The 20,661-nt window shown below is 50.1% G+C and overlaps 1 long non-coding RNA gene across 1 annotated transcript; it reads left to right on the top strand.

The window, feature by feature from the left end:
* Positions 1 to 9,112: 9,112 nt before the first annotated feature.
* LOC109314829 lies at positions 9,113 to 20,213 on the top strand. The gene is made up of 3 exons (XR_002102373.1): positions 9,113 to 9,256; positions 19,419 to 19,489; positions 20,113 to 20,213. It is a non-coding gene; the product is annotated as an uncharacterized LOC109314829 (long non-coding RNA).
* The last annotated feature ends 448 nt before the right edge of the window (positions 20,214 to 20,661 follow it).

Genomic DNA, 20,661 nt, shown 5'->3' with positions numbered 1-20,661 from the left:
GAAAAGGTATATTACCTGAAAAAATACCCACTATAAATAGCTGGTATTAACGTTTTAAATAATGTCATATTTGAAGCTTATCACATGTCAACATTGTTCCCGTTTTATGTTAAAGAACCAATGCTACACATTGGCAAATGTTTACAATTGTATTCCTGGGAAACTGTCCAAATTCTGTATTTCCTTTCATATTGGTGCTGATCACCAAGAGACTTGTGTTTTTTCAAATGGGCGCTTTCATTTTGTAACCAGATGTCGATTACTCTGATGTCACAGTTCCTTGTTATGTCACCATAACATTGCTGTTGCTATCATTGGGTTTTAGATTTAGTGAATAAATATGGTGAGAAGAGGCAGCCAATTAAAAAGTCAGAGTTTTTGTATGTGAATATCTACGTACAATGAGAGGAAATACAGAAAATGGTAGATTTAATTATTTAGGTAATTTAAAGGAAGATCTATAGCGTCACTTCAATTTAGTGACAGCAATGTTCAACACTGCAAGAGTTAACCTGACGTCTTTTTCACTGTGCATGAAGTGTCGAACCCTGTTACCATTTGAGCTTGGTGACAAAAACCCCTTGACTACTTTGGATCTGGGATTTGGCCCAGCTGAGATCTATTTGAAAATATTTAAATTAAAGTGGCATTTCAGGGCTTCCTGCTTGTGGAGACTATTTTGTTCAAAAGTGGCATTGTAGAAACTGCAGTTTGGCAGCACAGCGATAGAGATGACGAAGTCACTTCTGTTTGCTTTACAGATGAATGACCTGCACACTTTGAGCAGTGGGTTTAAGATTGCACATCATAGTAACATGGGATAAGTTTCGGGCTTTATTTCTGGGACATTTTTATGGTAAGGTAATTTATACTGGGATCCAGCTGTACAAGTAGGAGGCTTTAAGGATAAATCAGTTAAAATTCTGCTTTGAAGAACTGAAACAATTGAACCAGTGTAAACTGTTTCCGAGTTGTCGCACACACTTTCCTAAATGTTCTCACATTTGAGTAGAGCAGCTACTTCACACCTAAGAAAACAGCAATTATGGTAGGATTCAGTAGAGCCTCCTGTAAAACTGGCCCTTCCTGTTGCCTTTATTCTAATATTTAGCACTGTTTATAATGAAGCGATTTGAAAATACACGAGTTTAGCTGCTGCTTGTTCAGTAACTGAGTACAGCATCCTCATTCAAGCTCATTGAAGCAGGATGCTTACAACTGGAATTAGGAAAAAAAGACTAGTGTCAGCCGATGCTTTCAGAGTGATTAGCAAGTCCTAATCTAGAAATCGGGTGTTAGAAATCAGTTACTGTTGTGCATCTCCAAAAAGGGGGAGCATGCTGTAGTTCTTCGTAAACTTACACCAAGAAGGCTCTGCTTTTGTGACTGAGTTAAACTCTCATTTGCTTTCAGAGCTGTGCAGCCTTTGGCAGGTTTGCTAGGGAAGTTTTCCCCACATTTGGAGCCTTCAGTAAGAGCCGATCCCTTCTTTTTCCAAATATCTTGTGCTGACAGACTGAGATGCAGCTTGTGTCCAGTCCTGGCTGTAGGGAAGTGACCTACGCTGCTACTCATCCACTGTCTTCTGTCCACCAGCTTTCCCAAGGAAATGTGAGACATGTTTATGCAGTTTACGGGCGCTCCCCACCGTGCTGTGAAGGGAAGTGCCCAAAGGCTGTTTCCTAGACTTGAGGTCAGCTTCACCTTTGCCACTCCAGGGAGCGTACGGTAGTACAGTTGGGAAGACGTTAACCTCCTGCAGTCAAACGTACTGGCACCTGCCTTTCCTTCAGATTAAGCCAGCATGGCCGAGAGAGGGACACTAGTGCGTGGGCAGCTCAGCGTTTCCATATGCACTGCCCAAGTTTTGCGCCGTGGAGAGGTCACTCCAGCTTCACTTTATTTTCAAAGGAGGATTACGTTCAGCATCTCATTGGGTGTAATTCTGTCATCTCTTGAGACACGCACATACCTGCCAGGACTAGAAGTTTGTTTCCAGTATGTAAACCAAGTAATCAAATGTTGACAAATTGGCCAAATACCTTGGGAAGACTTCTTCCTAATGACTCATCTCTGAGGGGTCAGGCCTTGGAAACTGCCCAATTAAGTCTTCCAACCAAGGGCCTGCAGAAAGCTAGCTGAAGTAATTTTAGGCCATTAGTGACTTTTGTGACTCCTGAAGGGATGGGAAATGCCTTGGGGCTGATGAGGGGCAAACAGATCCTGTCTTTACAAAAGGGAAGGGAAAGGAAGACCTGGAAAGATAATAGCGCCTACAAGATGAGATAATGATCATGGTTTACCAAGAACAGGCATTGTTGTTGCTAACTGGTTTATTGAATGAAAGAAGTAGGAAATGTGATGTACCTAAGACTTGCCAAATAAGCCCTGTGTTGTTTGTCTTATCAGACAAATAAGATTTACTACCCTCAAAGTTGCCTGCCCGGCTGGTTAAAAAGAAAAAAAAGCATACATCCCGGAGTTACCAGAGGTTGGCGGTGAAACAAGGAGGACCTCTTCCACAGGACTCGCAGGGGTCAGTACTGGGCTGGGTCCCTTCAGTGTTTTCCTTACCTGCCTGAGTGATGTTGCTTTGAATTTGCAGGTGACGGAACAGGGAGGGGCTGCAAATGCTTTGGAGGATAGGCCTGCAGTTCAGTCTTGATAAATGATCTGAAATCCCCGTGATAAAATTCAATAAAAATGAGTGCAAAGTGGTCCAGTTAGGAGGGAAAGATCAAATGCACCATTGCAAGATGGGGGGGGGGGGACTGTTGAGGCAAGCAGTTTGGCAGAAAAGGAGCTGGGGGTTTCAGTGGGGTCAGTAATGGAGCGGCGTTGTGAAAAGACCAGGCTTGTTCTGGGATGCATTAACCAGAGTCCGTAAAACATGGATGTAAATGCCCATTTTACTAGGCACTGGTTTGGCCCCAGTTGGGACACTGCATGTGCTTCCTTGTGAGGAAGGCTATCTACATAAATTGGAAGGGGTACAATAAGCATGGTAAGAGCTTTAGAAAACATGGCCTAAGGAAGGTTTCAAAGAACTGAAGGTTAGTCTAGAAAAAAAAGATTGAGAGGATACAACTAAGGTCTTCCTGTGTATGAAAGGTGGTTATAAAGAAGACACTTGTCATCTTTATAGTTATTTAATAGTTGCGCTTCCTATTTTCTCTGGGTAGGATGAGAAGTAGTGGACTTAATTTGCAGCAAGGTGAGATTTAAATTAGTCGTTAGGAAAAACCTGGTACTGGCGGCAGTTAAGCATTGGAGCAGGCCCCATGGACACTGCAGCATCAGCTTTTTTGGAAGTGGGTTGGATCTGCTGGGGCTGGTTTTGCTGTACTGACTCACAGTGGGCAGACTGAGCTGCCTTTTGGGGCTGCCTGCAGCTCTGCATTTCCAGTTCTTATGCGATTATTTCACTGTCCAAATGATATGTTGGGTAGCGTAACAATCGGGATGTGCAGAATCCTGCCAATTAGTACAAACTGCCAGATAATTTCTGCAGTGAGTAAAGAGAATTGTTAACATCTCATGAGTGGCTGCATGGTGTTTGCTGCTCATTCTCAAGTTCATAAAACCTTTATAGCCTGCTGCAAGAAAAAAACCCTGACTGCTGCTTTCTTGTCAGACCCTCTGCTCCGTGCTAGCTGGAAAAGCAAACACGGAGTTGGAAGGAGGTGAATCGTCACAGGATGCAAGTGGCGTGAAATAAATCTTGAAATTTTCACTGGGGAAGAGTCGTCTGGCTAATCAGGGATTTGATGTACTCTGGGGCCCTTTGTTGTTTGTCACCATAATGGCCTGCTTGTAGTTAAAAGCATGTTGTATATTTTTATAGCATCTTTTATGGGTTTTCTTTCATGGGAAAGGCAGCATTTACCTTACCTAGTTTCTGGAGTGATCCAGACTCCTTAGAAAAGATGTGGCCTACAGCTTGTTCCTCTCAACCTTGCCTTAGAGCAGGGGTGTTCGACCTGTGCTTCCTGGACCCCGGGGGTCCACAAGCCATGTCTGAGGGGTCCATGAATGATGACTACGATCAATCAAAAGGATGCGAATACCCACACTTACAATTCAAAGGGGTCCGCACCTCCCTTAAAAATGTTTAGGGGTCCGCAAATTGAAAGCTACCATCTCAGTTCAAGTCCTTGTACTATGTGAGTAGGTGGAAATGGCTATTAATTTCTGTCCACACATGAAAGGTGTGAGAAGCAGCAGAATTCATTACCAGATTATTTTAGTCTCTCACTGGAGTGCAAGCCAGGAAGTAGCGTTTGGGGACACCACTGCTGGATCACAAAGAAAGGATGGGCTTGGTACAAAACACCCCTTCACAGGTTAGGCTTTCAAATGGAAGAAGAGCATTTAAGTGTTGCTGTCTCAACAATCCTTGTAGTCTCTGGGTTCATGGGGGAAATGCTCATATAAGATGACCAAACCAGGAGCTCCCCCTGGCCTGGGCCAGGCCTCAACATAGCCCTCAAGCGTTTCTAGCTGCAGCCCTTGTCGGCTGGACTCGGACTCGCCTCCTGCCTGTCTCCTTACAAGCAGTTTTGGAAACCAGCTTCAGGGCTAACAAGACCACTTTGGCCCAGTGCCAGCTTCTCTGCATTTCCTCCACTCCCTCAGTGTTTACCCCTAGCTGTATCTCTGGGAATACCGCCCGTCTCTGCTCCCAACCCGCTCTCCCAGCCCTTGGTGCATGCTAAAGACAGGGCATGGATGGGGTGAACCCACCAAGCTCTTTCTGCTGTGACTGTATGTAGAAAGCCATGAAGGAAGGTCTCTGGGATGGGTGGGTTTTACAATGGCAGATGGTAGCATTTGTGGAGCTTGGGCTGTGCTGCAGCCTGTGGGTGCCTTCTGCAGGCTGGGCCCTGCCCTGAGCAGCTCGTACGGTCCCTCCTGGGGGGCAGTACGGGGGTGCTGCCTGCAATGCAGAAGTCGGCGTCATGGGGCTGAACCAGAGTTGTTCAGGCATCCTTTACATCCTCCAGAGGACTGACCTTCCCTGGGCTAACTGCTTGTTAACAAAGAAATGAGCCATGATGTGAAGTTCAGGTCAAACTTCCTTGCTGAGTTCCTCCTCCAGAGCCTCTCCAGCCTTGTCTTCCCATCTGCCCTGGAAGAGCAGCCCGCCTGGCCCTTGCCCAGCAGAAACAACCCCCACGAGCGGGTGCTTCAGGCAAAGGCTGCCCGCTGCGGTACTTCTTGCTGCTTTCTAAGACAGCTTGTGCTGTCACTTATTCAGAACGATTCACTCAGTCATTTGCTACGGACGTGTGTAGCACCAAGGACGCCACGGTACGTTTGGCACCGCGATGTTGGTTCGTCTGTATGCCGGGAGCGTGGAGAGGCCGGACCTTTGTGCTAGGAGCAGCGTGGGTCCGAGGCTGAGCCGGCTGCGTGAATAGATGAGGCAAATAGATCATGGTGCTCTGTCCGCTGCCTTGCTTTTATAAAACATGCCCAGGTGAACAGCCCCGAACTAGTGCAAAGGCCCCAGGAATGATCCCCCGGCAGGTGGAGACCCCCGGATTGGAGAGCGATGGGGCTTCTTCAAAGTCCCAGCATGGAGCTGGCCCTTCACAAGCACCATCTCACCATCCACCGTGCCCTCTCCCCATTCTCCAGGTGGGGAAACAGGCTCTGCAGAGGACACCCGACTGACGGCAGGGGCAAGTGTGAGGGCACAACACAGGGCTGGGGCTGCTTTATTTTTGGTTCAGCCTCTGGCTTTGCTGCCTGGGAGCAGCGTGTTTCTTGGTGCGCGCTGCTCTCCACCCATTCCCGGGTCGATGGCGAGGGCTGGTAACAGGCACCCCACCTTCCTGAGCCCAAATCCAGGTGAGCTGAGACCAGTGCTCAGGGATCACAGTGGGGCTAAGCAGCCAGCTGCATAGGCACAGCGGGGAGAAGGTCCCCTCGCCTGCTCAAGAGCAAGACTCGGGGCTCAATTGCTGCAGAAGGCCGAGGCTATAAGGGTGGAAAGGGACAGTTTGGCCCATCTGGTTCTTCCCTTCCCCCTTCTTCTGTTCAGGGCTCTTTCATACTGTCTAGACCCAAGGAGTAGCTGGCTCCACACCTTGTCCTTTTCTCCACCATTTGGGTGGGATCCCCTGACGCTGGAAATGGATGTGGCTGCATGGACATCCCTGGGTGATGCTCAACAGGGGACTCCAGGAAATTCAGGGTTTCACCTTGTAGTGGGCAGACTATGTGCTTTCTGGGGCCATAGCCTCATGTAGCAGGCCGCTGGCACCAAAAGCTACAGCCCAGCTGCGGGCAGTCAGGGATTGCAGGCTGCCTAGGAGGAACGGGCCAGCTGAGAAGGATAATTAGCGGGCACATGGGGAAATTAAAAGGGTTCCCAGGGAAGAGAGCTAGGGAGAGATCGAGACCAGAGTGAGACAGAAGATGGAGCGGTACCAGGCAGAACCGAGCCAGGGTACTCTCCCGGGGTCTGGGAAAAGGCTCGGGTGGAAGCAACAGCACCAAGCCAGGGAGAGAGAGGAGAGACCGCGGTGCCAGGGGAGCAGCATGGAGCCGGAGTCTCGCTCTCAGGACCCAGGGCAAGATCCTAGGCAGTGAGTTAACCCTTTATTTTCTGCATTTGTGTTTGTTTACCTATTTTGTGTTATTACATTCCCACGAGGAAAGCCCGCCAGGAAAATAACTGTGCTGAGTTTTAAAGGCTGCTTGAGCTGAGCACACCCTCACCTGCTCACATCTACTGTCCCGGGCACCAGCAGAAGGGGAATTGCATTTTTATGGCAGCTATGAGTCCAACCTTGTTTTCACTCTGTTTCCAGTGAAATCTGCCCCTGTAGAGTAAATCCTGCTGGCAGACGCTCGCTGCCCATAAATGACAAGCTCAAAAGCCAGGTGTGTGCAGCCAGCTCGCGCTTGTCCAGAAAGAAAAATGCTCTGTGCCCTCCCCCAGCCATTGCAATGGGCTGGTAGCGTTCATGTTTTGGCTCTCCATGAAACTCCGTACATGTAATCTCCGAGAGCAGCCTGGCAAGGCCATTTAGGGACTTACAGCTTGCATGCTGTCCTGCAAAGAATTTGCAAAAAGAAAATAGGCCAAAAAATATCATTTGTCAAAGTATTTTCTGTGAGCTGCTTTTTCCACTCAATTTTCAGCCAATTATTATACTGGGGGGGAGAAATTCTGGGGATTTTGTTTGTTTGTTTGCTTGCTTGCTTGCTTTGTTATTCTCCTTTGGAAAGAAAATGAGGAATCATATAGCCAGGCTGAATTCTGCATTTATCCGATTGCACAGGATGCATCCCTGAAAATGCCTTAAATAATATGAGGTCACTCTTTCTCTTCTTTTTTTTTTTAATTCCAGTTGGAAAGATCATTAATTTTGTGTTTTCCTACAATTTACGTTTCCACTCTGATATGGACAAGACTTTAAAAAATGTTATGGACTCGGATAAAATGTTGCATAGTGTTTTTAGTTTTTTCGATTAAATTGCCCAGCAACTAAATTGATAACTTGTCTTAGATTACCATAAAAAACAATCAAGCAAATAATAATAATAAAAAAAAAACCCCACAGCCCCATTACTGTGCTAGTCTCACAGGGATGAGGATATTTATGTCCTATGTATTTAATGTGTGTTAGCCTGGAACTTTGGTAGGGCTCCTGACTGTAAATCTCTCTCGTTATTTATTGTGTCTTTCTGTTGTCCAGACCAAAAACCCCAATCAGTATGCTCCAATTATTTGTAAATATAATCTGATAGGAAAGTAATTTCTGAAGATAACGGCACTTTCTTATCACTCTATTTACAGTAGGTTATATCTGCAGCCTGCGCTGTGTAGCTGCAACCCAGACGGTATGCTCTTACTTCTGAAATGCGTATTTATCTGTGTCAGTCCTTTCTATCTAAAACATTTATTACACGTGTGGAGGCAGAATAAAAAATAAAGCAGTCATTGTGTCTCCTGAAATGCATTGAATGTTTTAAATATCTGCAGATGCATTTCTCCTTCTGCAGATACTAAACAGAGGAAAGAACGGTAGCTGAATCCGTGGGCTTCTCGTTATCTGTCACTTCCAAGTTTTTGATAGGGTTTGATTTGAATACATTAATTACAGTTATGTAAAATGACTGGGAGGTTTCTGCTTTAAACATTCCCATGCATGAGCTTTTTTTGCTGAACTAAAGCTGTTCATTACATTTTTGTCTGTGGCTGTCTAGCTACCGATCTGCAATAAGCCCCTGTATCCTATCTCAGAGATCTCAATACAAAGTCTGAGCATTTCTGTGTCAAGATGACACATTGGTGTTTCCTTGAAAGAAGCAAGGCCGTTTAGTTTGCTTGAATACAATTTCTTTCATTTGGCCTCTCAAATATATAGTCTCAGAGTCTATTTCAATTAAAAGTGGAATGCTGCGATAATCTCAGTCGTCTTTTAATCCTGTCCACATAAAATATGCTGTAAATTGATAACCATCATGGTGAGCATTGCAAATGGTAACAGTTATTTTTCACTTTAAAAAGCCCCCTGGTTATTTTTATGCAAGGTCATAAAATAACAGCCTTATTGTCCAAAATTAAGTGCCCCTTTCTGCTAAATATTTGACTAAAACGCCTGCACTACTCACGCGTTATCACTGTACTTTGGTGACAGTCCCTTCTCAGAGGTTAAATCACGTTGGGTATCATTTTTATTCTAGCACAACACAACCTAACCCTAAACTATTTGCCTTTGAATTCAATCTTGGCAACTTCTTTTCATCAGCTAAATTTTAGAAAAAACAAATGTTAAAACCTGAATTTCTAACCGTTTTGAATCCCACCGGTCCAGTGGCAAAAGAGCTTTCCTTGTGGCTCTCTGCTGTTTCTGGAAAATGTTAGTTATTTCTGTTTGGCTGCACCTACAAAATACCTTTCCAATGCTCTCTGCAGGCTGTGGCGACTCCACTTGGGTTCAGATTTTGTTGGTATTTATTTCAAGTAGATTTTCCTGCCGAGTTGCTCGTGGAAATTTTTTTTAGATGGAAGGAAAATTGTTTTGGTAAGGCAAATATTTTCACATTTCTAATCCAACCCTTTTTTTTTTTTTTTTTTCTTTCCCTGGCACTGCGCGCCGACATTTTAAATCCGCCTCAACTGTTTGCCTCCTTCCGCCATGACAAGTTTCTCCTTCCTTGAGCACGTTGTGTGCACCAGGATGCAAAAGGCTGTAGCTATCAGATGCTCGCATTCATTCTTCAGCCTACAGGCTTGCAGGTAAGGCATGTTGCCCTGATGTGGGACTTGATTTTTGCATGTGTGTTCATGCCGCTGCTTTGGGGGTGTTTTCCCCCCCTTGTGCATTCATAAATTGTCTGGCACGTCGATATGTAGTGTGTGAATTGGCACCGTCTGAACTGAGGGGTGTGTGTATGTTGTAGACAGTCCCAGCTCCGCAGTGGGTAGAGAAATGGCAGTCTTCCAAACCCATCACAGCTTTTATTCAGAGCCCGTATAACAACTAAATAACGTCTCGCTGGGCTGCGCCGGGCGTGCTTGGATGCGGGAGGTGATGGGAGAGTTTTGGAGGAGCGGAGAGGCACAGCTTGGAAAACGGGGTTCCTGGAGACGTCCGAGGGCTTGTTTGGGTTTGAGCGGCTGGTTTTGGTTTTTGTTATTTTTTCAGTGGGGGAAAAATAGTCGAGGAGAATCTGCCCTGGCATGGTGCAGGTTTCCGCTGTGAGCCGGGTGACGTCACTGCCAGTCACAACGGGCTGCACATATCTTGCAGGGTGTAGTTCAGAGCATTGACTGCGGAGTCTGTGACCTGGTTTCCTTCCCTCTTGCAGTACGGAGTCCTCTCATAAATTCTAAGTCATAATCCAGCACCGCAACCCGTGCCAGGGCTGCTGATGCAAGCCCAGTTTGTCCTCAGTTTCATACTCCCTTTTTATTCCTCCAAACTTCCTCTCTTCGTCTTTGAATGGAAATGCCTCTGCGAAGTCGATCAATGCCTGCTCATTTGGGAGGTAAACGAGAGTTGAATAATTAGCAACGATGCATTCGATGGCAAAATTCCTCTGCTTTAATTTATATCAACTCCACTCTTGCGCATTGCATCTGGGCCAGGCTCTGACAGGGAGAGGCAGCACAAAGGAGCAGGGAGACAGAGAGCAGGCAGGAAGGGGAGCTCCAGACGACACTTGGGCATTTGTGCTGGCATGGGCTCTTCCCCTGGCGATAACCTCCCGTATTTTTGTGGCAGGGGGGAGGGAGGCGGGCTGGGGCAGGATTAGTCATTTGCAGCCAGTTCGGTTTTTTCCATCAACATTTTGTGTGTGCGTGTGTGTGTGTGTGTCTGGTCTTTTGTCGCCCTTTTGTGAGCGAAATGGTTGTTTGGTAGCAACAAGCAAGGGCTCCTTGCCAAGTCTCCCTAATTAAGATTAAGCATATGCAGATTTGCCTTGTTTTCAGCTAATGACAGCTGCAAACAATTATTTGTCATGCTTGCTGATTGTTGATTGGTAAAAGGAAGGCCATGCAAGAATTGTACGCGTTCTTCCTTTGTATTTCGGCATTCCCAGTTGTACAGCCAGGCGCGGGCATGTGTGCGAGAGGCTTCTTCCTTTTAAGACTCAGGTTTTTGCTTCAAATTCAGCTGGTGCCCTTGACAGTTTGTGTTTTTAGGTTTTTAGGAGCAGAGATGCCATGTTAGATGTGTCCAAAAGATGCCAGGTTAGCTAAGGTGGGTGTTCTCTGTGCGGCTCTGTCTGGGTTTGGGTGTGTTTGTTGGATGCCTTTTTTTTTTAATGCTGTTACCAGAGGAGCCCCATCTTGATATTTTCATGGGAAAAATAAATAAAGATGTTTTAAAATGTATTTGACGTTTTTAGCTTTCACCCAGCAGCCTCCGTCAATTTTCTGCAAGCGGAGACCCAAGCACAGACTGAATGAGTTAGGATGCTGTACTGAAAGCTTTTAGATTCACAACAGAGAGCAAGTGTATCTTCCTAAGCACTTTGGCATCTCTCCAAAATGCCTAGGCTTTTTAAGGACATTCTCATAAAGAACTTGAACTTTTTTTTCATTATTATTATTATGCTGATGAAAGCAGAGAGCTTTTTATACAAAAGAGCGGCTGAGAAAATGAAATACTCCGAGCTGGAAATGAAAACACTCGGCGTTGTTTTAAGTGTGGCATGGAAATGGGAAATATGTTGGGAGGGGATAGAAAAAAAGAGTGGTGGCAGAGAGATAATTATGTTTTATCCTAAATAAATCCCTCTCTGTCATCTAGGGATTGTGGTTCAGGACTTCACTATTTTTGGTTGTAACCTCTTCAGCACAAACTAGGAAGGATAGAGTGGGGAAATGCCCAGGTCTGTCTTTAAATGAGTCTGAAATTCCTTTCTGGGTTTTTCCATTGGTTTCTTTAAGCTTCACTCGGCTGTTTTCAATCCAAATGCAATTTTAAAAGGAAACCATGGTGCTTTGAGTTTGCAAATGCGTCTTTCGAATAACCATTACCACAGACCCGACCACACCTGATGTTTGTGGGATCACAGCACTGCAGTCACCTCTGCCAGCCAGCATGAGGGCTTTTCTGGGGGTGGGTTTGGTTTGAGGTTTTCTGGCTGTGGTAGTCTCAGCACTCCCCAACAGCTAATATGCCATTACTCAGCGAGTGTGTCAATGTTGGGCTAAGCAGGACTGCATCTGTTTTTTCTTATTAAAACAGCTTTGGACATTTGTGTGTTTGAGGCATCCCTGTGGTGTAATGATCAAGCATGTATTGCTAGCCAGGAGGTGCAGACATGCTCTGCATGTGTTTGTCCTGCCAACAGGTCACTTACAGAATATTTGCATGTTTTAATGTCTGGTTTTTTGCTTTCTTAAAGGAGGGAGGGCAGCACCCAAAAAGGATGCGCACAGCTCCCTTTCCCTTCACTCTTCCTTACCAGCTCTGGGCAGGTAGCTAGCTCGGCCCTCCGCTCCTAAACACTGATCGATGTGGTTGTCCCAGCTTGTGGTGGGCCAGTAGGGGGCACTCCTGTGCTGAGACACCCGCCTCACTGCGCCCTACCGAAAACCAGGCTTCGGACGCCTCCCCGGGCACCAACTTCTGACCAACCGCCGCCTTGGAGCACACCTGCAAGCCTGGGGTACCGTTGCCACCACCCACAGCCAGGTCTTTGTCCGGGCTCTGTGCTACCCGACCCTGTAGATCCTGGGAACTTGGAGTGCCTCTGTTAGCCTGAAGCATAGGAAGTAGCCTCCCTTAGTCAATTGAGCAAAGGGAGCAAGAAGGCGTACCCTAACCCTCTCAAGCATGTACAACCAGGCTGACTAACGGATAGCTTTATTGGGTAGAGTGGGCAGGCTCCAGGATAGGTACAAGTCAGAGAAGTATCAAAAGAAAACCCCAGAAGAAACAGAAATGTCTTGGTAGCCTTTTGAAAGGTGACTAAAACACTCGATTCTAAATTCCCGGCTACATTTCGTGTAAGTTGCTCACAATTCTGTCCAGGGGCTGATTGAGCCTGCTCTAGAGACCACGTGGCTTGCTGGCTGTGTCCCCAAAACATATCTCCTCGCCTTCCAGGGAGAAGAAAATCCACTCCCACATCCCGCAGTCTTTGTGCTGCTCCTAGCGTGGTCTGGCTTTAGGTACTTGGGGAGCATTGCTTCCTCCCCGAGAGGTGCAGCTAAGCTGCAGTTCACATGTATTTGGGCAGGGAGTCCTGCAATTATAGGTGCTAAGCGTGGTTAAGGGGAGCACGGTGCAGGACTCTCAGTCCCTTGTGCTGAGTGTTGTGGGCTCAACTCGTGGGCAGGACAGCTAGGTATGCTCACAGCCACGGGGGTCTGGGAAGGACAGGGAGATTAGTGTGGGTCCTGGAGAGCAAAGGGGATCAGAAGGGAAGCAACCTGTGTTCCCAATACCCACAGAGCAGGAGCAGAGGACAGAAAGAGTTGGAAGCAGACTGGAAATGAGGCCGGAAGAGGCAAGCAGGTAACAGACCAGTATATGGGGGCCAGGCTGCATCACACCTTGAGGTCAGGCCAAGTCTGAGGGTTTTCAAACCTGTCTGTAGGAGAAAAATCCAAGTGTGCCAGCTCATCCACAGCTCATTGGCTGCCTGCCTTATTATCTTGCCTCCTGGGGAGGGCAGCCAATCCATGCTGCTGTTTGCAGGTGCAAGGCACCCGGGCTCCCCATTAAGCAAGTCCTGAGAGCTGACTGGCGAGATGCACGCGGTTTCCCCCATCCCGCAGTGCCAGGGACTAGAGCCAGCTGCACACCGCTCCGGAGAGCCAGGGACCAGGGTTGGGATTTATGGGGACCTGACGGGGCAGGATCACGTGTGTGGGGGAGGGTGCTTGGGAAAGTTACTGACTCCCTGGGGGCTGCGTGCACTGGGGACTCTGGCAGGGTGTACATCATGGTGGTGGTTATGGGTTGCCTGAGTGACATTAGGGTTTTTGGACAAATTGGGGACTGTGATGTTACCAAGGTCATAAGTGGCCCCGTGCCGGAGGGGAAAGGACCCAGCAGCACTGGCCCCTTTTGCATTGCTCAGTGCTGCAACATGGGGTGGGTCAGTGATGTGTGGGGTAGAGCAAGGCAGGCACCCCAGGCAGGAGCGGGAGGACCCTGACTAACTAAAGTAGACAGAGATATGTAGATATATAGATCGATCTGCTTTAGTTAGTCTAGAAGGTGCAGGCTAACACGGCGAACTGTCCCCCTCACTACCAGGTATCATGGTTTACAAGCTTGTCTCCAATGCCTGAAGAAGGGTGCTTGTGCCCAAAAGCTTGCAATTAAAGATATTTTTTTTTATTTTTTTTTTTTGCAAAAATCTAGTTGGTCTAATAAAAGAAATTACCTCTACCATGAGTTGTGATTCCTCTAACTACCAGTGCCGCAGGGTCCACTAGGCCTCGCTGCCTTTCCCACAGGTGTTCTGGGGGAGACTCCACTCGGGTCAGAGCTCCAGACCGGGTCTGCAGTCCAGGGTCTGCATCAAAGGAGGGCAGCGTGCCCCACTGCGGACCCAGTTTTCTTCCTGCACCCTCCTGCTACCGCCTGCAGCCCCTGAAGCACCAGCTTCTGCCCCAAATTGAAGAGTAACGAGCATAAATTCAGGGGGTGAAATCGGGGCCCCTCCACGACGTCAACCACAGCCGGACTCCAGGCACAGGTCGACCAGCTCCTTGTCCTCCACCTTGCGCACGGGCTGCCGGCGCGCCCGCTGGGAACGGCTTCTCCGACGGTTCAGATGCTTCTGCAGCCCTACTGGGAGCATTCCTGTTTTTAATTGGATTTGCGTTAATAATTATTTACATTGACTGAAAAAACTGTTGTATTTAAATAATGCAACTTTTTGCCAAAGTGCTGTCACGCAGAAGCTGCTTTCTCTTCAGGAACCTCCAAACATGGGCTTCCTTCCAAGCCCTCCGCTCCGTCGCCTCGGTGGCTTTCGTGTAGCGCTGCTTTTATTCCTGCCCTTCCCTTGGCCTGGTGCAGCTGCTGGGGAGCTCTGCCTTTGCGGGGTGGGAGAAGAGATGCTTGCAGGAGGGCAGCCGGTCACCCCGAGGGCCGGCTGGGGGGTAAAGGAAAGGAGGTCGTGCCTGCCTCGCTGCAGCAGAGCTGTGAATCTGTGGTACCCGGGCGAGCGCTTTCCCCATTTATCGTAGAAAAGGACCCGCTGCCCATGGTAGGGAAACTGAGCCCAAGGTCATGTTTCTAGAGACCAGGCGTAACCTGATTTCAGACCTGACCCTCGATCCCCCCTCCGTTCGGTACATGCTGCAGGTGACCCCGGAGCTCCTCTCTGTGCCGAGCAGATTTGCTGCCCAAACTAGTCAGAGGCCTTGCTTCCCACCCAGGAGGGGCTCTAGTATCAGCATCCTGCTGCTTTTCTGGACAGGCCGCTCTTCTGTGCCTTAACTGCGATGATAAACCGCTGTAAAGAGTGGTTATTCTTGTGCACAGGGTCCTATCCTGGCTCAGTGGCAAAATTCCCAACATGAAGGTTGTGGCCAGGCTCCGGGTGACTTTGTGGGTGGAAGGTGTTGGCTAAGCTGGCCAGCGTTGCCCTGTGCTGTCGGTGTGGTGAATCGGAGCTCCTGCCGGTACCGTATCCAGGGCAGAGCCTTGCCTGGGGCTCGGGGATGGGTGAGCTGGGGGTGCGCAGCCAGCTCCTTGAGTTGTGCTTGTTTCTGTGGCACCGCGTGAATCTTCCCATAGCAAACGGAGAGGTTGAAGAGCTCCAGATGGCTTCTGCTTCTGTGACGCGCATGACATGCTTGGACTGGCTGTCAGCCTCGCAGAAACCAGGATCCTTTGCCACACCAACCCGCTGCTCCACACGCTGCAGTTGACAGGGCAGTCCTTGGAGAGGGCGGAGCATTTCCCCCACCTGGACAGCCACCTTTCCCAAAAAGTAAACTTAAACAACGATATTCAATGCTAGATAAAATCTGCTAGTGCTGCCTTTGGATGTCTCCAAAATCATTTCTTTGAGCTTGATATCATGACCCCAGTCCAACTTCTCATCCACCAGTCTGTTGTCATCCATACCTTGTTGCCAAAGGGTGAAACTTAGACTACGTGTTGAAAGCTTGGAACGACGTCTTCAGAAAATCCTCCAAATCAACTGGAAGGACAGAAGAACAAGTGCCAGGATTCAGGCTCAAGCCAAATCGGTCATCTTCAAAGGCATGTTGAGGTAGCATTCACTTTGTTGGATAGGACATTTCATAAGGATGCCAGAAGAGAGTTCCCCAGACTTTTCTCTCATAGTCTGGAGAAGAGGAGACTGAGAAGGGATTGCATAGCATTCTTCAGCTACCTATCTAAAAGAGGATGGAGCTGGACCGGTCTCAGTGGGGGCAGATGGCAGGACAAGGAGCAATGGGCCCAAGTTGCAGCAAGGCAAGTTGAGGCTGGATATTAGGAAAAACTTTACAAGGAGGGTGGTGAAGCCCTGGAACAGGCTCCGCAGAGAGGTGGTGGGGGAGTCTCCATCCTTGGAGGTTTTGGAGACCCGGCTAGACAAAGCCTTGGCTGGGATGATGGGGCTGGGGCTGGGGCTGCTTGGAGCAGGGGGTTGGACTGGATGTGACCTCCTGAGCTCCCTTCAGCCTGAATTTTCTGATTCTATGATGCCTGACACCTGACTACGAAAACAGGTCCTACAATCCAGCTCACCAGCGGGCACCACTGCAGAGGTGGGCAAAAGAGATGCGATGACGCCTGGAAGACCCATCTGAAGAAAAGTGACGTTAACATCCAAACTGGGAACTCGAGCACTGAGCCGTCCCCACGATGCAGGACGAGGCATCCATCATGGAGATGAAGCTCCCCTCGCCATGGAGGCTAATAGATTAGATCAGAGAGACAAAGGGAAATAACTGTGTCACCAGGATTTACTCTTCCTCCTGGGACGATCTGCCACGTCTGCCATTGAACACGCAGATCTTGGGCAGGCCTCCGCCGTGGTCTGCAGACTCTCCGAGGACTTGCTTGTTTACTGGAAGCCTGTCCTTGCATCGAGGGACGGCCGACCATCCCTGTTCCCTGTTGGCCCGCCACCCGGAGACTTCCCACCGCCCTGAGCCTTGAAGAATCGCGTCTCTGCTGTCACCTCTCTGTGCCTGGTCCTCTTGCGAGATGAAGGCAATCCAAAGATGAGCTGAAATGCTGTTTCCTTGCCCAGCGTGGGCTTTTTCTCTTGCATTGGAAAAATAAGCAAATGTGCATTATCAAAAGAAGAGCAGAGACTTGCATTCGTAGCTCTCTAGGAGATGGCCTCAGCTAGGCGAGGCAAAACCGAAGCCTGAACTTGGGACAGGAGAGGCAGAAAAAGGAAAATCCAGTGATGCTTTCTTTAAAAATAGCCTGATTTCCACATATTTGACATGTTTGGCTATTTAAATAAGCCTTGAATGTCATCTGTAAGGTCCACAGTTCTGCTGTCTACTTTTATGGGGTCCAGGATAAGATTTATGCCCACCCTGCAGGTCCCGGACGAGTACTTCCTTTGGAGCATGCAGTGTAGACAAGGAACGAAGGGGTCATGTTTGAGTTTTATCTGCACATCTTCACAGCTGTTTGGAGCCTTCTTCAAGGGAAGGGGCAATTGCTGTGCTGGCATGGAGAGGGAGCTGAAAGAAAACAGGAGCTGGAAATCCTGCAGAGTGAGCTGGACCCGACCAGATGCTGGCCGTCAGCAGCCCCCATTGGGCTCCAAGCGATGGGGCCGCGTGCCCTGGATTTGGGAACCATCCCTTTTTTGTAGGTGCTTGTTTCCACTCCGACTTCAGCCCGTGCTGAGGCGCGTGGCTGCAGGCTGGCCGGCTCCTTCCCACCTGGCCAGGATCACCCTCCGGTTTTGGTGTGTGGGAGCCCGGCGTGCGCTGTAACAAGGGCCTCCTGCCCCTGCTGCAGTCGCAGCCTGGCGCTTTGGGGAGGGGGAATTAAACAGAGGAGACGGAGAAACCGATTCATTTTGTACGCGCCTATTGACTGTTTCAAGCTGCTAAATATTCAGCACGACTCGCTCATGACCTATATTCAGCGTAATTGCTTTTATTGCAGGGTAAGTATCAGCGATGTCAGTGCCAGCACCAAACACCCGGCTCTCCTCGCCGCGCCGCATTGTTCCAGAGGTAATTAGGGAGGCAGGGGAATAACAGAGGTGCGGTAGGTCTCGGCGCTTCCCGAGCTGTCCCCTCGTTCGGGGCTTCCCCTTGGGGGATGCGCACGGCTCAGATTCTCCTGCAAACGGCGTGTCGCTATTGCACGGGACCTGGCGCCGATACAGCAGCAGTCAGTCCCGGTGGCTCAGCGCTCACTGCAGAAAACACATTTTATCCCAGAGCTGCAAGGGGCTGCCCACACCATCACATCCCTGGGAGCCAAGTTGGGAATGTGGGCGGAGAAGCAGAGAGGAGAAGGGACTTGCCCAGGGCTCTCTGGTGAGTCAGTGGCAGAGCGGTGGGTAGACCTCAGGGGGTCAGAGAGCCCTGGCTGCAGGGTCTGTTCTGCTCCGGGGTCATTTGCAGGCCAGAGAAGCCCCTCTTGATTCCTTCACTTCTCTGCCCTCTTCCTCTGGCAGCTCCTTGGCCTTTGCATGGGTGGCCTCGCTCTCCACGTGCGTTGCGGTCATGGGGTTGTGCGCCCCGGTTCCCCGATGCGTGTCTTGCCCCTGGCATCATAGTGAAAAGTGCCACCCCCCGCGCGAGCTTTCCACCCGCCGCGCCCTGGCTCTGTCCTTCCGTCTCCCCTCTTGGTGTTTCTTTAATAATTAGCGGCAGATTTCGTACTTATGTTTGCAATTATGGAAATGCCTTCGGGACATGTTCTGCCAGATAATTGAATTTCCTTGGTGTACGAATGCAAAGATATGGGGGGTGACTGCAGGCTGGACCCAGCGACCGTATTGCTGGCGTTGGGTGTCATGCTAAGATAAATGAGGCATCTTCCATTTAAAAAACACTCGTAGAAACAAAGCATTTTGCTTTGCTGTCCTCAGCAGAAGTTCTGCTAGAGGCCCCGATTTGGGGGAAATGCGTTATTATCAGTAATTAACTCGATGTACATTTTCATAACATCCTGATGTTGCTTTCTCTGTCTTTGGTTAATCTTCTGTGCGCCGTGCTCAGGGACGCGGACCCCCGCGCTCTCTAGAAGCACGCGGGGGCAGTCGGGATGGCTGGGAGGTCTCCTCCGACCGTCTCCCTGGCACGGGCTGGATTGTGCCCTGCAGCGCTTTGTCGGGATTCATCCAGGTTGCAACCCCCATTTCTCCTGGAGAAGTTCCCCATAGCCTGGTCTGCTCTGTGCACAGGGAGCTTCCCTGGGGTCTCACCTGGCTTCTCCCTCTCAGCAGGAGAAATACCCGGTCCTGAGATTGTGCTACACCCTCCCGGCCCTTCATGCACAGCCGGTGCACACCCAGCCATGCAGTTCAGTCCTTGCCTTTGGGGTCGAAAGCGAAGCCCAGCGTGCGAGAGGCCAAACTGCCCTCACCTGGTGTCTCTCCGGGGCCGAGGCCTGAATACCAGGGTCTGCCTGCTCCCTCAGTGCTGTGCTGGTCTCGCAGCTGAGTGTCCCGTGGCTTTGGGGGCTCCTGAGGGACCCACCACGGCTGGGGGCAGAGGGGAGCGTTTGTTGCATGTTGTGGGAAGGGGCTTGCTGCACCCTCGAGGGGAGTCTGCGACTCAGGTGCTGTCCAGGGAAGTCGTCACCTGTGCGCGGGGTCTTGAGCATCTGGGGGGGAGTGTGAGGTGGGAGGACCCGCTGCATCCCGTCTTGCAGCCTGTGTGGCTTCATCGTGGCACATGGGGTAAACGAGGGAGACAAACCCACCGTCCCTCCTCCCAGGCTGCCTGCAGGGCACGCTCATAATCCTGCTTTTCTCTGTTGCAGCATATGACACCGGGATTTAAAGCGCCGCACCCGTGAAAGGAAACCTCCCACCCCAAGTGCCACTCGTGAGAGTAAGTGTGAACCCAGCCGGCTTCCCAGCGCTCCCCGGGGTGCAGACTTTGGGGAAATCTGTCCTGATGGCCTGTCAGCCAGAGGATGCAAGGGCCTCCCCCATCCTCAGAACAGGGGGTGGGTGCGAAGCGCTGCATCCAGCCCCAGAGCACAGGTGGGTCTGGAAAGAGGCCTGGGCAGCCCCGCGGAGGCTCGGCCAGGCTTCTCTGGCTGAAGAGGTGCCTGACTCCGGGTTTGCACTCGTGCAGCTCTGTCAGCGCAGGAAACCCCCAGGCTTGATGTGACCCCGCAGCCGGTGCCACGCGGGCTGAGACGGGCTGCTCAGCCCCTGGGAAGCAGGGTGCTGCATTGCAGCCCTGCCGCTGCATTCCCTCGTTGCCTGGCTGGCCGGAGGGGAAGAGGCAGGTGCCTGCTGGCGCTGGGATAGACCCTCCTTGCCCTTTCCACAGCTCCTCGCAGCACCCGAGACCGTGGCCAAGCTGCCGGGGGGAAGGGGCTTCCCAGTCATGCTCTGCTCGTCTCCCGCAGGACAGTCAGCGATCGGGGCTGGGGGTGTCCCTGCTACGGCCGATCTCTGGTGGGTCGGGGCAGCTGCCTGAGCCGGTGTTGTGCTTTGTTGCAGGTAATGGAAGAGTTGTCACACCATGCCCAGGACAACGTAACCAGAGACTTCAGGGGTGAAGAGAAACAGGTGAGAGAAGCCAACCCACGGCTCGGTGCCCACCTGAGAGCCAGGGGGCTTCCCGGTGCCCGCGGAGGAGGGTGACGGGATGGGAACCAGAACCTTTGCGTGCATCCGTCCTCCACGGCTCGGCCCGGCGCGTGACGCGCACTTCAATTAGAGCGGTAGATGTCAAAGGAAATGCAGCCAAAGGCATAAAGGGGACAAAGGAACAAAGCCCCTTTTATTCCTTTAACCTGCTGCTGTACTTGAAATGCTCCAGTCCCTGCTCCTTTTTCTGGCAGAGAATAAAAGAGGGCCTCTTCAGCCGAGATGGGCAGGGTGGGGACAGCCCTGCGGTTTTCCCATGATTATTTTCACGGTGGGACACAGCCTGGCTTTCACCTGCCCTGAGCTGGCGCTTGGCCACTCTGAGGAGTGCGGAGGGGAACGGGGGTGTCCTTCCCACCTCCCCAACCTTGCAAGGGCCTTTCATGTAGCGTAGCGTGG

Source organism: Crocodylus porosus, unplaced genomic scaffold (assembly GCF_001723895.1).
Source record: "Crocodylus porosus isolate Cpor-Errol unplaced genomic scaffold, CroPor_comp1, whole genome shotgun sequence".
Lineage (NCBI taxonomy): Eukaryota > Metazoa > Chordata > Crocodylia > Crocodylidae > Crocodylus > Crocodylus porosus.
The sequence above is the reverse complement of the archived record's forward strand: the minus strand, read 5'-3'. Positions and strand labels throughout refer to the sequence as shown.